Source organism: Pseudochaenichthys georgianus, chromosome 9 (assembly GCF_902827115.2).
Source record: "Pseudochaenichthys georgianus chromosome 9, fPseGeo1.2, whole genome shotgun sequence".
In the NCBI taxonomy this organism is placed as follows: Eukaryota; Metazoa; Chordata; class Actinopteri; order Perciformes; family Channichthyidae; genus Pseudochaenichthys; species Pseudochaenichthys georgianus.
Window position 1 is genome coordinate 6,003,752 of NC_047511.1, and position 14,815 is coordinate 6,018,566.

Genomic DNA, 14,815 nt, shown 5'->3' on the forward strand with positions numbered 1-14,815 from the left:
TGACACCTAAGGTTTATTTAACAGCTGGTCTTATGTCTGTGACCCCTCCTGTTGTTCATTGATAAGCCTGAAACATGCACTTGTCAAGGTTCAGAGGCACATTTTGCAAATATGGCAGTAGCCATCGATCATCTTAAGATAAGATAAGATATACTTTATTGATCCCAAGTTGGGAAATGTTTTTGTTACAGCAGCATACTACTTTGTTCTACTCCACTACAATTCAGAGATTAACCTGGTATTTTTACTCCACTACACTTATTTGAGTTACTTTGTAGATTCTGATTAATGATGTGAAATATAAACAACCCTTAAATCAGACTTTAGTTACACCTGAGTCAAATTCAGGGACGGTGATTGTCAAGTGCCAAAATAAACTATGCAATATATTGGACGTTAAGTACTTTGTCAGACTTCATATTTATCTGTGGATAACCCCAACGTTTTTTTCTTATTCAAAAGAAGACCTTAACTTAAAGTATTCTTTAATGTTTAAATAAAGCCTTATTAGTTTGTCTGTTTTTTGTTAATATCTTTAGACGTCCTGCACTAAACTGTTTTATTGTAGAGATCACTACAGTATCTTCTTGATATTTTCAATTGTGTAGGCTACTCTTAATATTTAAATGTTTTCATCAAATAAAACGTATTCAACAACAACATTCAACAACAACATTCAATAACGTGCTTTAACCACTAGGCGGTGCGGGTTAAAAAACCAGTGGTGTAGTTAATAAAACATAATAATATCAAACATAATATGACTATTAACTTTATTGTGAAATTAAAACAGAACGGTAAAAGAAAATACAGTTTCAGTCTCTCGATTTGAAGCTTATGCATTGTACCATGAACCTGTATAGACCTGTAACAGTCAACTGCATGAGGAGTTGGAAAGGTAGTAAATAATATCTTTAAAAACTACAAAAAAATCCCTTTCTATCAGCTGTGCACCGTTATGGTGTAAATACAGCCTATCTACCAATTGGATCAAATGTAAAAGTCAGCTGAATTAGTGTTGATACTGCAAGGAGACGTATTGTGTGAAAAGAAATGGAAGATGTTGTTTAATTGCTGATATATTTATGATACACGTCACATATTCAGTGTTGGCGGCATTTCTTACTGTTTGTCAAAAGGTCTTCTGATCAGGGCTCTCTAAATAACTATCTACGGCAGATATGTAATATGTAATGCAGCCGAACCGTGTATTACAATGCCGTTATGTGATGACTTCCAAAGAGAAAAGCAAGCACACTCGGAATAAAGTATTATTTTATTTTTTTTAAGTATTTTTCCGATTCCATATCGGATAAACACCATCTCCCAACATGCATTGCGGCAATGTTTTAGCCTATCAAAACCACAAAAAAAAAGAAAGGTGTCTCTCAGAATCGAAAGAGAAAAACCTATGGGAAAAACACAAAAGCATTGTACACAATTTAAACCAATACATGTCGTATAATTAACAAGGATAAACTGATGTTTTGTTAGTGGATGAGTACTGCAGATATCACTGTTAAATCATTTGATCATTGGTTTTATTATGAAAACGTTGAGACCGGAAATACTGTTTTCAACCCGTAACTTTACATGGAGGCTGCCGCATACCTCAAATCATCTTCGTAATATCTATCAAACTATAGATCCTACATATCGACTGGACGTGGATTCTAAAAGTACAATATACGCTTCTCGCTAGAAATCTAATCAAAAAGCGTTTTAATGGCCAAACTATCCTACAATTTAGGATTTTACAGAGAGGGTTATTTGTGAATAAACGACCATCTGTAACGTTTGCATTCAACGGGAGCACTAGAGGGAGAACACTTTAAAACGTAATTATAGGACGTATTAAGCGCTTGAACAATCGGCCTATTTGGTCGTATGAGTTGGAGGACTTGTTGGTATTGAAAACTACTATATTTGTGAACAATTTAATTTAAAGATTTAAGTGCTCTATGGTTGCATTGCTGAATTGCTACTTCCATATGAGCCAGGGACAGCCTTAGATCCTCCACAGGGTTCTGCTGGCTGTTCTCAACTAAAAACTAAAGGCTTTCCAGCTATAAACTCCCACCCTGAAGATCTGAGACTCGACGATATATTGTCTAAAATCAGTCCTCAAAACTTTCAAATAGCCTTCGATTCATTAATTTAAATTTCCAAAAAGTCTTATCTTTGAATGTTATTGCCTTATTTTTGACATATTATATCCATTTAAAGGTCCCATGTCATGGCCATATTTAGGGCAGACCAGGGACAGTTGCAACACTTTTTGGGCTTTTACCCAATAAGTAAAAAAACATTTACAATAGGATAGCCATTTTGCTATATTATACATTATCAATATGTCAGCTACTGAAATCATGTATTTAAGATGTTTTTATGAAATAAGTACAGGTTGGAAAATGTATTTTCTTTTTTAACTCAACTGTTACAACTTCTGTACAGGGACAGTTGTAGCACATGCCAGGCACGGTTGTAACATGTTAATAACGGTTACCTTTTTTCACACTACATGACAACAAATAGGGAAAGCTGTCAAATTCTAAGGCAACAAGATTTGAATGGGGTTTCACACTTCCTCCAACAAACAATGAGCAATGAACAGGATAACAGATAACACACACAGCATCGTCCTCTGTGAAGGATTAAACTGTTCTCTGAGAGGTGCTTCTACCTTAATTATGTGGACCTACCTTCTTTGAGCTGAGACCATAATATAAATCAGCTGCCTCCATCAGGTAGTCTCTCAAAAGCATCTCCTGCTCTGTTGAGAAAACCTTCTTGGGTGTCCAGTAGCCTACTCTTGGGGGTGTTTGTGATCCCTGACTCTCCAACCTCAGCCTCTTCTTATGGAACCGGTACAGGGTGACATGGCATATATCCAGGGACTTTGCCACTTCCCTGAAGGATTTGCCCTTCTCAACTTAATTTGAGGCCCTCTGCAGCAGAGCAAGTGCACTCCCCTGGCTGTCTTCCTCTTTCTGACATTTGGCATACTGTAAACACACACACACACACTTTAGGCCTACTGTATTTTATTCTGTTTATTTTTACAGGGACAATGCACACCAATCAACAATACAACTGTATGCTTGAATGAACAATTGATCATTCAAGCAAATGAGCCATCATTGTAAATGTGCCATGTTACAACCGTCCCGTTACAACCGTCCCAGGACCACCAGTCTTGCTTCCACCCCCAGTGAACCTGCCTGATTGCTAGCTTGACCCATATTTAGCTAGTTATATTTGTAGCTTACAAAACAGTGATTCTAATAATACAAGTTTGGATTCCTAGACATTTGAACTCAAGACAGTATCCAAAAAATACATCATATAATTGTAGTTAATATTTTACCTCAGAAACACACTTTTGCTGATATCTTATGCGAGAAATTCAAACGTGGCTCCTTTTTTTCTCAGCGATCTTACCATCTAACTGCGCATGTAGAGTGAGTGAGTGAGTTTCATCACTCAAGCTTTTTACAACCATAGATATATATAAATGGACGTAGGGTCCGTGACGTCACCCATAGGATTCTGCAGAGTTGCCGAGAAGCCCTTAGTAGGCGGAGTCGGCCACTAACGGCTCGACTGTGACGTCAGAGTTCAACTCCCGCCTACTCCAGCCTGCTCCAAATAAGGGCAAAGAGGCGGAGCCGAGGCGGGACCTGCTGCCACCGAGCTGGAAGTTCCAGAGCTAGCTGAAGCTAGCAAGCTAAGCTAACATGCTCCCCATCTGCACACTGCCATGGCATTTTACGTTTCTACGGTAAGTGGACATGAAACTATTCAGCAAAACTATAAATAATAATCTAAGTTATTGAGTTTTTAGTATAATACTTCAGAATCTTAAAATCCCTTAACGTTTGTATGCAATTGTGCTAAATTCAACACTGGAATCAAGCAAATATTAATATGTTTGCATGACATTAGTTATTTATATTTTGATATCACTTAACTATACGTTTAATACATTTAAGTCAAGCTAAGGTACATGTGATGGTAGCTAGTTAGTGCTCTTACCTGTGAGGCCTCCTCCAAACAGCATAATAACCAGACTGTATCATTAAAACTAAGTACCAGTTCTAGAACCTTGACTTTAGACAAACAATTCAAAAGACAACATGTATTTAAAGACTGTTATGGAAATCTAGGACCCAACACGGCAAAACAAAACAAATAAATGGTGAATCAGACAGAGCTGTCTTTGTGGTTATTTATTTGAAGCTTCAAATAACATAAGATACAATAAATATAGACACAGGTCTGCCAGAGCATAGAATAGTCTGCGAGAGTGTGCGCAGTACAATGTAAAAGCGAAGGTTATATAGGAAATGAGTGGGAACATGAGAAATCTGTGTTCACACAGTCACATTGTTATTAGACACCTGTCCTTGTGCTGTAGATAGCATAACGGTTCTCAGAGTAGGGAAGTTCTTGTGTGACTGTGTGTGAGTCTCCCAGTAGCCAAAGCAGCTCTGTGGCCTTGAAGCGCCTGGGAATAAACCCAAAGGAGAGTAGATAGGTGAAAGAAAGCACATCTCAGAGAAATGAGAAGCATTTGGTTTAAGCATATAAGGATATAATAAAAATGTCCACTACAAGACCAATCTTTATTTGAATGTGCCTCTTAACCTGATATATTAGTTATACAGTAATAGTATTGACAATCTAAAAAAACTGAGCAACTCAACAGTCAACTTTATGTTTCTTATTGTCTAAAGCATTTATTATTTTCATTTTCCCCCTCTCATATTCAGTGTGGACGGATTGAGACAGCGTGGTGTCCAGAGAGCTGCTGAGACTTCAGGGAGAAACCTCCGTGTGATGGACGTCCTGTCTGTTGGTTTGGAGAGGACTGAGGGTCTTTCCTCAGCGAGGAGGACCAGGCCTGATGGAGGAGCCCATGCTGGGCATAGCTGATACCAACTGCACAGGCCTAGTCTGTCACTTTATTTGACTAAATGTGTTTACTTATACATTTGATAGGTTTACACCTTCTGTCCATATGTGCTTTTTATTTAAAACATTTGATTAACTTTCGGTTCACATTTCAATAAATTGTATTTGTATTTGCATTCCTTTCGTCCATTATTCTTACTGAAAATTTTAGATTGCACATTCACATCTGACTGAAGATTGGCCCCATTTATTTGTGACGTTGCAAACTGCGGTACAAGGCACAGGTGATGTGAAGCTCATAAAATGAGGCAAATAGAAATAATCAGCTGATGGAGTGTAGATGTGGAAATAGGTGCATTCGATCAGCTGACTGTGTTTTCACAATAAAAGTAGTTTCTTAGTAAATGTCCTGTACTGGTCTTAAAATCTCATAACATCAGCTTTTAATATTCCTCTTGGATGTTCTTCTTGACCAGGGGTGCCCAACCAGTCGATCGCGATCCACCGGTCGATCGCGGGGAGATTCCCAGTCGATCGCGAGATGTGTCTAAAAATAGAACAACAATATTCTGTTTTATCCTTAATGTCCTATAACATAATCTTCCTGTGCCAGAATAATGCACTTGAACGCATCAAAGCTTTGTGATTGGCCCGGCGTGACCCCATGTGTCGGGGCGTGGCTGGTGGGCAGTGGGCACTATTTCGCTGACGTTCTCCGTGTCAACAGGAGTGGTAGTCCGCACACACACAAGACCGCAATTATGGCAGAAGAAAAAAGGCCTAAAATATATAATTTTCACTCCGAGTGAGAGGAGGCTTATTTTTGTATCTATTCCAATTCAAAGTCGATCTGTCTCATCTGCAATGCGAGCGTGGCTTTATCGAAGAAGGGTAATTTAGGAGCGGCATTTCAAAACAGTGCACAAACGCTACGAGACGGAATTCCCTCCTAATTCTGCCCTACGCTCCCAAAGGGGGAGGGGCCTGAAAGGACAGCTAAATGCACAGCAGTCCATTTTCACCAGGCCCAACAACAAGAGCAAGGCTGCTACCATAGCATCTTAACGTGTCAGTCATGTTCATGCGAAACACATGAAGTCTTTCAAAGACGGCGAAGTTGTAAAAGAAGCATTCCTGGACGCTGCCGACGTGCTTTTGGGGGACAGTAAAAATAACAGAAGCATTTCAACAGGTTTTTGATATAATAAAAACTCAAGTTAGATACCGTTATTAATCAGCTGTAAGTTTTAGTTTGTTTGAACTTATTGATTATAACAGTGTGCGAACTATACCACGGTCACCGGGGGAGCCGGGATTTTTTTGTTGCGGGGGGGGGGGGGGGGGGTAAATGCTGATCCGTGCATTAATAGCAACAGCACAGACATAGGCCTATTATATAGAGAAAATCTGTTGCACACGGGGTGGTGCCACAGGTCTACATTTACATGAAACGTCCCGATGGATCATGTTCATGTCAACAGATTTCCCGAGCATGTATCAGCTACGCAAACTTCAATCAACTTGATAATAAGTAATCCACGGACCACCAATGTAACGTTTGACTGTTTAATTAAATCAACTTAAAATGTCTCAAAAATGTGATCCACTCACTCTCTGGGGTCCAGAGAGCTGCAGAGACTTCAGGGAGAAACCTCCGTGTGATGGACGTCCTGTCTGTTGGTTTGGAGAGGACTGAGGGTCTTTCCTCAGCGAGGAGGACCAGGCCTGATGGAGGAGCCCATGCTGGGCATAGCTGATACCAACTGCACAGGCCTAGTCTGTCACGTTATTTGACTAAATGTGTTTACTTTAGTGCTGTCAAAATTATCGCGTTAACGGCGGTAATACATTTTTTGAATTAATTGCATTAAAATATTTAACGCATTTAACGCATGTGCAGAATGGCCCGCCCCATACGTGCCACCAGTGGCAGCGCCAGGGTATGGCTGGGGTAGGCTACACCCATACCAAGAAATGGCTTAGCCCCACCATGAAAAATGATGTTAAAGTAAACAAAATAAAGTCTGCCAACTCGCGCGGAGTAAATTGCACAGACAGCAGTTAGTAAGATTGATTTCAGTAGCCACGGTTTTGAAAACTATTGTCACGTAGTGATCGTCTTCTCAATAGAACATCTTTGATAACGGCGTGGTGTTATTGCAGGAAGTCCCGATGGAGAATACTTTTGCTGTAGTACAGGGGTGCACATAACTGGTACGCAGGTTATGTGCCTAATCTGAAATGCGTACCGTCACTTGTGTCACACAGCGCATTTGCGTACCGACGTACTTGTGAAGCTTTTCCAGAAGGCGGTTAGATCACCGGACGACAGAGTCGGTGCACACGGAGTGCACCGACTCTGTGCACACGGAGTGCACAGACAGGGAGCTGTTAACGTCGGTCTGTACAACGGACTTGTGCCAAAACTACGCCAACCGGCTGCGGAGGGAGACTTCCCCCCCCCCCCCCCCAGAAAATGTTATAATAAACATACTGTATGTTAAATGGATATATCCGCCTTCTTTCATTTATCTTTCCATTCCCACAACAATATACATAAAGAAATGGCATATTTTGGACAGTTCGAATGGTGATTAATCATGATTAATTAATTTTTAAACTGTGATTAATCTGATTAAAAAATGTAATCGTTTGACAGCCCTAGTTTACTTATACATTTAATAGGTTTACACCTTCTGTCCATATGTGCTTTTTATTTAAAACATTTGATTAACTTTTGGTTCACATTTCAATAAATTGTATTTGTATTTGCATTCCTTTTGTCCATTATTCTTACTGAAAATGTTAGATTACACATTCACATCTGACTGAAGATTGGCCCCATTTATTTGTGACGTTGCAAACTCTGCGGTACAAGGCACAAGTGATGTGAAGCTCATAAAGTGAGGCAAATAGAAATAATCAGCTGATGGAGTGTAGATGTGGAAATAGGTGCATTCGATCAGCTGATGTCCTGTACTGGTCTTAAAATCTCATAGCATCAGCTTTTAATGTTCCTCTTGGATGTTCTTCTTGACCCTCAGAGAAGGAGAACATGCCGTGTCTTTCAGGCATGTCCTTTCCTAACAAAAATTACAGGAAACATAAAACATATTATTGCAGAACAAGTGTGTTATTTATGAAAGTGGTGTGTTTGTGTGTTTAGGGGCTGTAGATATAATCATTTTGTAATTGTAATGTTTTTGTTTTATTTCAACAGTGAGCTACAAAGACAATCAGATTATGAATGAACAGTATGAAGTTCATCAACATTGAGATATATGTTATTATCAAAATAATATTTAACTGTTATCAAAACGTAGTGCAACTGTAGAAGCTTGCTCTGTTGTCTCACTGAGAGAATAACTTTTATCACGTTTTTCAGACAATATTGAGAGATAAATAGTAGCAGTTCTCACTATGTGTTAAATATCTTTGCCTTCAATACATTAAATTAGAAAGCTGACAAAGTCATATTGCTTGTTAACATCTAAATGTAACTTTTTGCATGGAAAAAACCCTCATCTTAACTGATGTGTAGATGATCTAGTATTTAGTATTGTTTAATGGAATGTATATCAGTGTATTAAAGTCAATACTTCATTTATTTAAACCAATATCTTTCTTGATTCTTTGTACAGTATGAAAAAACATCATCACCTGGACATCTTAAACAAACAGATATATATATATATATATGTAAAGTACCATGTGTACAAACAATATAACTGATTCCATGGGCGTCGCAGCCATTATATGAGGGTGGGACAAGTCCCCCCCAACTTTTTCAAATGATTAGTTTAGACCCCCCCTCTTTTACCATGTGGAAAGTCCGTGAATCGGTCTATCCACTCGCCGCACTTTGTTGAGCGCTGTGTCAGTGCTTCACTATCAAATCCATTCCACTTGCTTATTGAGAGAATGCCCAAATCAATGAAACTCCGTACCATGTTTTCACTGCTACTTTGCTCCAAGGCAGATTCTCACATAGCGCGCATGTTCAAGGAATGTTGTCATAGTTGGACAGCTCAGACCTAGGTTGCATTCCAATAGTCCGTTTAGCTTAGGAACCTTCCTAAAGGAGTGAAATGACCCGGAAGTACGTCACTGGCAGCCATGATAAGTGCCGTTCCAATTCTCCAAATGAAAGGAAAGGAGGTTTCAAACTTCCTTTATAACCTCCTTTAGCTTAGGAACCACTGGACCTCCCTAACCGAAAGGAGAGGAGAAAATGCTGCCCCACAATGCATTGCAGCCGCAGCATTTGCCGTCACTCAACAGTCGGCCGTTCACGGAAACAACCGATTATGACCGAGAAATGATATCATGAAAGTTACGGTGCTTATTAAGCATTTTAAAACGTATGTGGTAAGTTGCCAAAGTGCTTTGTTCTGAACGTTCATCAGTATTATAATCAAAAAGAGAAATATGAACGTTAGGGTTAGAGTTTGGGTTAGGGTTTGAAATGATCAAATAAAGTCAACATCTCACAGTCTTTACTGAGCTGTGTGGAGTTTGTTCAACTTTTAAAAGATGTTTGAATGGTGATATACACAGTGATAGATGGTAAGGACCAGAGCCATATAATAGAAGAGTTACGACAACGGAAGTCCAAAAACGGTTATCGTCACGTGGTTCATGTAGCCGAGGATCGTTCCCCGGAAGTTCATGGCGGGCAATGTGAATGCATTGATAACAGGAGATAGAACTACGATTTTTGGTAATTATTAGTGAATAAAGGTTTTGATTTGCAATATGTATACAACAAATCGATATGTGTATGTATTTACATCAATATGTTTTAAAAAATAAAATAGAATGTGCTAATATTAAGTGATAATATTAGGATTAGTGTGAACAACTAGTTTACATGTTAGACTAACAGTGCCTTGGTTAAAGAGCCTGTTGCTGTTTATTTATAGCTTTGAATTCTTTAAAACCAATATTATCTTCTTAAACTTGTATGGTAGTCAGGAGCATCACTTTCTAATGTTTATTGATATATTTAGAGGGAGGGGATCTAAAGTAATGCTTTAGAATTCAGATTAGATTAATGTCTACCATTTTCTTAAATTCATGGTAGTTTCAGTAATCCCCTGGTAATTGAGGACACAAGTTATCTAAATGACTAATGTCATCTTTATGGCTTTCAGAAAGGACAGGAGACCGACAGGTGACTATCAAAGGACTAGCAGCAGCATGATGATGATGATGATGATGATGATGATGATGATGATGATGATGATGATGATGATGATGATGATGATGATGATGATGATGTTAAATGTGTTGTTTTAGGAACATCCATTGCAAATACATGGAATTCAATAAACATTGAATAGCATATCATGCAGTTTGTCTGTGCCTTTTCCTCTGTGTTGTCCTGGTTTGCTGTGCTGCCTCCTAGTCGCCACCATGGTTTGCTGTGCTGCCTGGGGATGCTCAAATCGCTCCGAGAAAGGAGTACGAATGTACGGCTTCCCCACTGACACAGAGCGGAGGAAAAAATGGCTGGCTCAAGTCAGCAGGAGCAATTTCACGACCAACAGCAAAAAAATATGTGAGGTAATTATATACAAACACTGCATTTGCACTTTTTCACAAAACGAAAACCACACCATTGGGAAAGCTTAATGTTTTGTTTAATACAAAAAAACAGGGAAAGGCTTGAAAAACACTGAGAGTTGAGACTCAGGGTGCAGGGTGAGGGTCTCAGTGCAGGTATCCAGGCTCCATTGAATCCCCCTCTGGTTCTTGTGCTGAAAGAGGGAGTAACAGACAGGAGAAAGGGTTATACACACCTATATAGCACACCTATTGGATGGGAAATTGCCTTGGGGAGATAAGGTGTGGTCTCTGTTCCCAACTGAAGTTATGGAACTTTATTATTTGTGAGTAGTGCTGCGTACCTGGACTCACATTCAGGTTCAGGTCCGGACTCAAGTCCAGAGGTTCAGGTTCAGGTCCGGACTTAGAAGTCCGGACCTGAACCCATGGCTTGTGTCAAGTTGCGTGAGTAACTAAAGTGAACTTATTGTGAGCTAATTATCAATTGAAAATTAACTCATAATCAACTCAAATTCAAACCCGTCAGGTTTATTACTTCCAACTTGTGTCTACATTTCTCTACAAAGTACAAATGTAAAAATAACACTTTTTGCCACTTAGTCTACAAATGACTTATGACAGCAACTACAGTGAACTACTACAAAGTTCAAACATTTATTTCATTGACCAAACTAAAGTAACCAAACAGTCCCTGAGCTGACTGAGCCTAAATCCCTAAAACGTTGCTGAAAGGTAGAGTGTAGAGTAGACTATATACGCATTACACTGTTACACACCTACTATACAGTATAGGCTACACTGTGAGTGTACTGTACTGTACTGTCTGTACACCATGTATTTTCTACAACTCTACATGTGTACATTATACAGTACATACTACATACATACTGTTAGAAATTAAAATCAATGTTGATATGGCCTAATTTTGAATTAAATACACTATTTAATTTAAATCAGTTTTATTCTGAAAAAACCGGAAGTTCACACTATTTACTTAAAACTTTTATTCTGAAAATGCTTCACTTCCGGTTAGCATTAGCATGTGGCGAAATGCTCCGTTTTCAAACCGTGAGTCGAAGGTGAAATGACATGTGATGTTGTACACTGAGCACACTGGGATGAGCACTCATTTATTGACGCTGAATAACGTTCATCAGGGAATGTTTAAATAATCACAGACACCAGAATATACGTAAGTGCTAGTTTTTTTGCGAGTCCAAGTACCGGTTCCTGACGTTCCGGTTTTAATCGGACTTGAACTGAAACTTTTTACAAGTCCAGTACCGGTTCGGCGTACCGGTACGCAGCACTATTTGTGAGTTTAACAAAGTATGACAAATGGCATCAGTAACCGATGTGATATGAATTTCTATAAAGTTGTCTCACATTCTTGGTCATATTTTATATACAGTATGTAATGAGTATAACATGTCCAGTAAGTATAAAGTGTTTCCTAATACTGTGTATTCAACCACTATGGATTATGTATGTGGGCAGACAAGATTCAGACACAGTTGTTCTGTGTGTGAAGTAACCTCAAGTCACTCCGCAGGCACATTTTGATGCAAGACAAAAAAGGGCAAGACTAGGCTGAGAGCAGAGGCTATACCCACCATCTTCGTGCATCGCCCTGTGGTCAAAAAGAGAAGGGCCCCTGCACCACGATTCACCCCGGGACCTGTATCTACAAAGCCCATAGCTCATGATCACAGCTATAGTGTGAAAGTTGACACAGATATAATAAGTATGAACTCTTAGTAACAAAAGTAATATTTGTTATTTTTAAGTGGTATAATATTTAAAATGTTCGAAAATATACAGTGCCATGTCTTCTACTTACATTAGTCTCAAAGATTGAGGGAAGAAGGGATGAGGAGACTGAGAGAAAGGAAAGTGAGGGTGAAGAAAGAGAGGACATGGCTAGTGAGAAGAGACAGGGAGGGCGGACACCACCCACTCAGCCAGCAGCCAGTCAGCATACGAGGGAACCAGCAGCCAGTCAGCATACTAGGGAACCAGCAGCCAGTCAGCATACTAGGGAACCAGCAGCCAGTCAGCATACTAGGGAACCAGCAGCCAGTCAGCATACGAGGGAACCAGCAGCCAGTCAGCATACGAGGGAACCAGCAGCCAGTCAGCATACTAGGGAACCAGCAGCCAGTCAGCATACTAGGGAACCAGCAGCCAGTCAGCATACGAGGGAACCAGCACCCAGTGAGCATACGAGGGAACCAGCAGCCAGTCAAACAGATCTATTAAAACAATTAAAGAGAAAATTAAAGAGCCAAGAAGGAATCACCAAAAAAGTAAAGGCTGCACTAAGAAAAATCAGGAAGGAAAATGCAGCTCTCAAGAAAACAATGAAAATTAGGGACAAGAAATATAAGAAAACGTTTTCAAACGACGAACTGAAGGCATTAGGCAGACTCACCACAAAGGGGATGAAATGGAGCAATGAGACAATTAAGAAGGCTTTAAAAATGTGCTTTGCAAGCGGACCAACGGGTTACAAAACTCTGCAGGAATTGAAGATTCCCCTTCCAGGAATAAGGACACTGCAAAGAAGGATGCAATGTGTTAAGTTTGAGCCTGGTGTGTTGACAGAGGTCTTTGATTTCCTAAAATTGAAGGCAGATAGATTGACAGACCTTGAAAGGGAGTGTGTGTTGACCTTGGATGAAATGGCAATCACACCAAGTGTGGAGTTAGACATGATTACAGGCAAACTGTACGGTGATGTGACTTTACCAGGTCACACAGGGGTGGCAACAAATGCTTGTGTGTTTATGTTGGCTGGAAACACAACACGGTGGAAGCAAGTAGTGGCATATCATTACACTGGCAATTCTACCAATGGAGCAGAGTACAGGCCAATCATCATTGATATAATACAGAGGGCAGCATCCATAGGGCTACATGTGCTTGATGTCACCACCGACATGAGTAGCCCTAACCGAGCCATGTGGAAATCCTTTGGGGTGGACCAAAATAAAACATCGGTGCCACATCCAGCAAAACCAGACAGGCAGCTCTATTTCATGCCCGATGTCCCACATCTGGTAAAAAATGTGTCCTTGTCCGTGGGCAGGTCTTCATAATTCCTGAGGATGTTGTTAACAGAGAGAACCTCGCCTCTAACGAGGTTTCTGTGGTCCCCATTAAGGACTTATTGACCTTTCAGGAAGGGATGGCCTTAAAAATAGCTCCCCATCTTTCAGCTGCAGCCATCGAGCCAAGTCACTTTGATAAGATGAAGGTTGTTCTTGCTCTAATGGCGCGTTTCCACTACAGCGGGTAGCTCGCTTTAAGCGTGCCGAGCCGTGCGGGGCCCGTTTTTGGTTGCGTTTCCACTTGGCCTAGTTTTGGCCCGGGGCTACTTTTTCACCTTTTTTCTGGCCCGACTAAATCGTGGTTCTAGGGCCAGGAACAACCAGGCTGAGTCGGGCTGAGTATGCTAAACTAGAGAGAATCGCTGGCAAGGGGGCTACAACTACAACAAGATGAACATATTTGACCGTGATTTAATTGTAATACACGTTTCAAAATGATGCCGAAGTAACAACATACTGATACCGGTAAGTAAAAACCATGAATTAATGCTTTGACAAGTCTGCAGACAGACGGCAGGCGAAAACCCTTTTAAAATGCGTGTTTTCTGAATGGAGGTCGGCTAAGCTAACGCAGTATATGCTCCGACCGTCCACACTCACAACAACGGGCTATACAGACATAAATAAACCAGCGACTGTATTCGCCATGACACAGGCAGTCTGTGGTTTGTACTTGTTTAACTTTTGTCTAGTTTCTGAACAGATATGAGGAGCTGTGAGCTCTGAGTGCTAAGAGCTAACGGCTGTGTTGTTTTTCTGAGGCTCTCATTGAAGATGACGTCACGGCTCCACCTACACTGCGTTACTATAGTAACTGCCCCAGTTCCTAAACTGTAATGGAAGTGCAGCATTAAAGTGAGCCGGGCCTAATAAGGCCTAACCAAACCGAGCGAGGCCTGCAGTGGAAACGCGCCATTAATGTGTTCAGTAAGGCTACAAGTGCTGGGCTGAAATACATGGTGCAGCAAGAAAACCGCCCTCTGTCATACCTGACGACAGCGTGGTTCCTGGAGCAGGTTGATCGTTGGTTTGATCTGATGTCATCTCGCCATCCAATTACAGCCCTGAGCAGGCTCAAGATGGAGGAGTACCAAAAGGCCATCACCTTCTTCCAGAACATCGTCCATCTGTTTCATGGGATACAGATAGGTCAAAAGGGAGGTTGGAAGCCTGTTCAAACAGGGGTGATAATGGCAACAACATCAATTTTGGCCATTACAAGA

The 14,815-nt window shown here is 40.4% G+C and overlaps 1 long non-coding RNA gene across 1 annotated transcript; it reads right to left on the minus strand.

Annotated features, from left to right (window-relative positions):
* Positions 1–1,285: 1,285 nt before the first annotated feature.
* On the minus strand, positions 1,286–4,067 carry LOC117452001 (uncharacterized). Its single transcript, XR_004552757.2, has 3 exons — positions 4,036–4,067; positions 2,703–3,005; positions 1,286–1,409 (listed from the first exon to the last, which is right to left on the minus strand). It is a non-coding gene; the product is annotated as an uncharacterized lncRNA (long non-coding RNA).
* Positions 4,068–14,815: the final 10,748 nt, after the last annotated feature.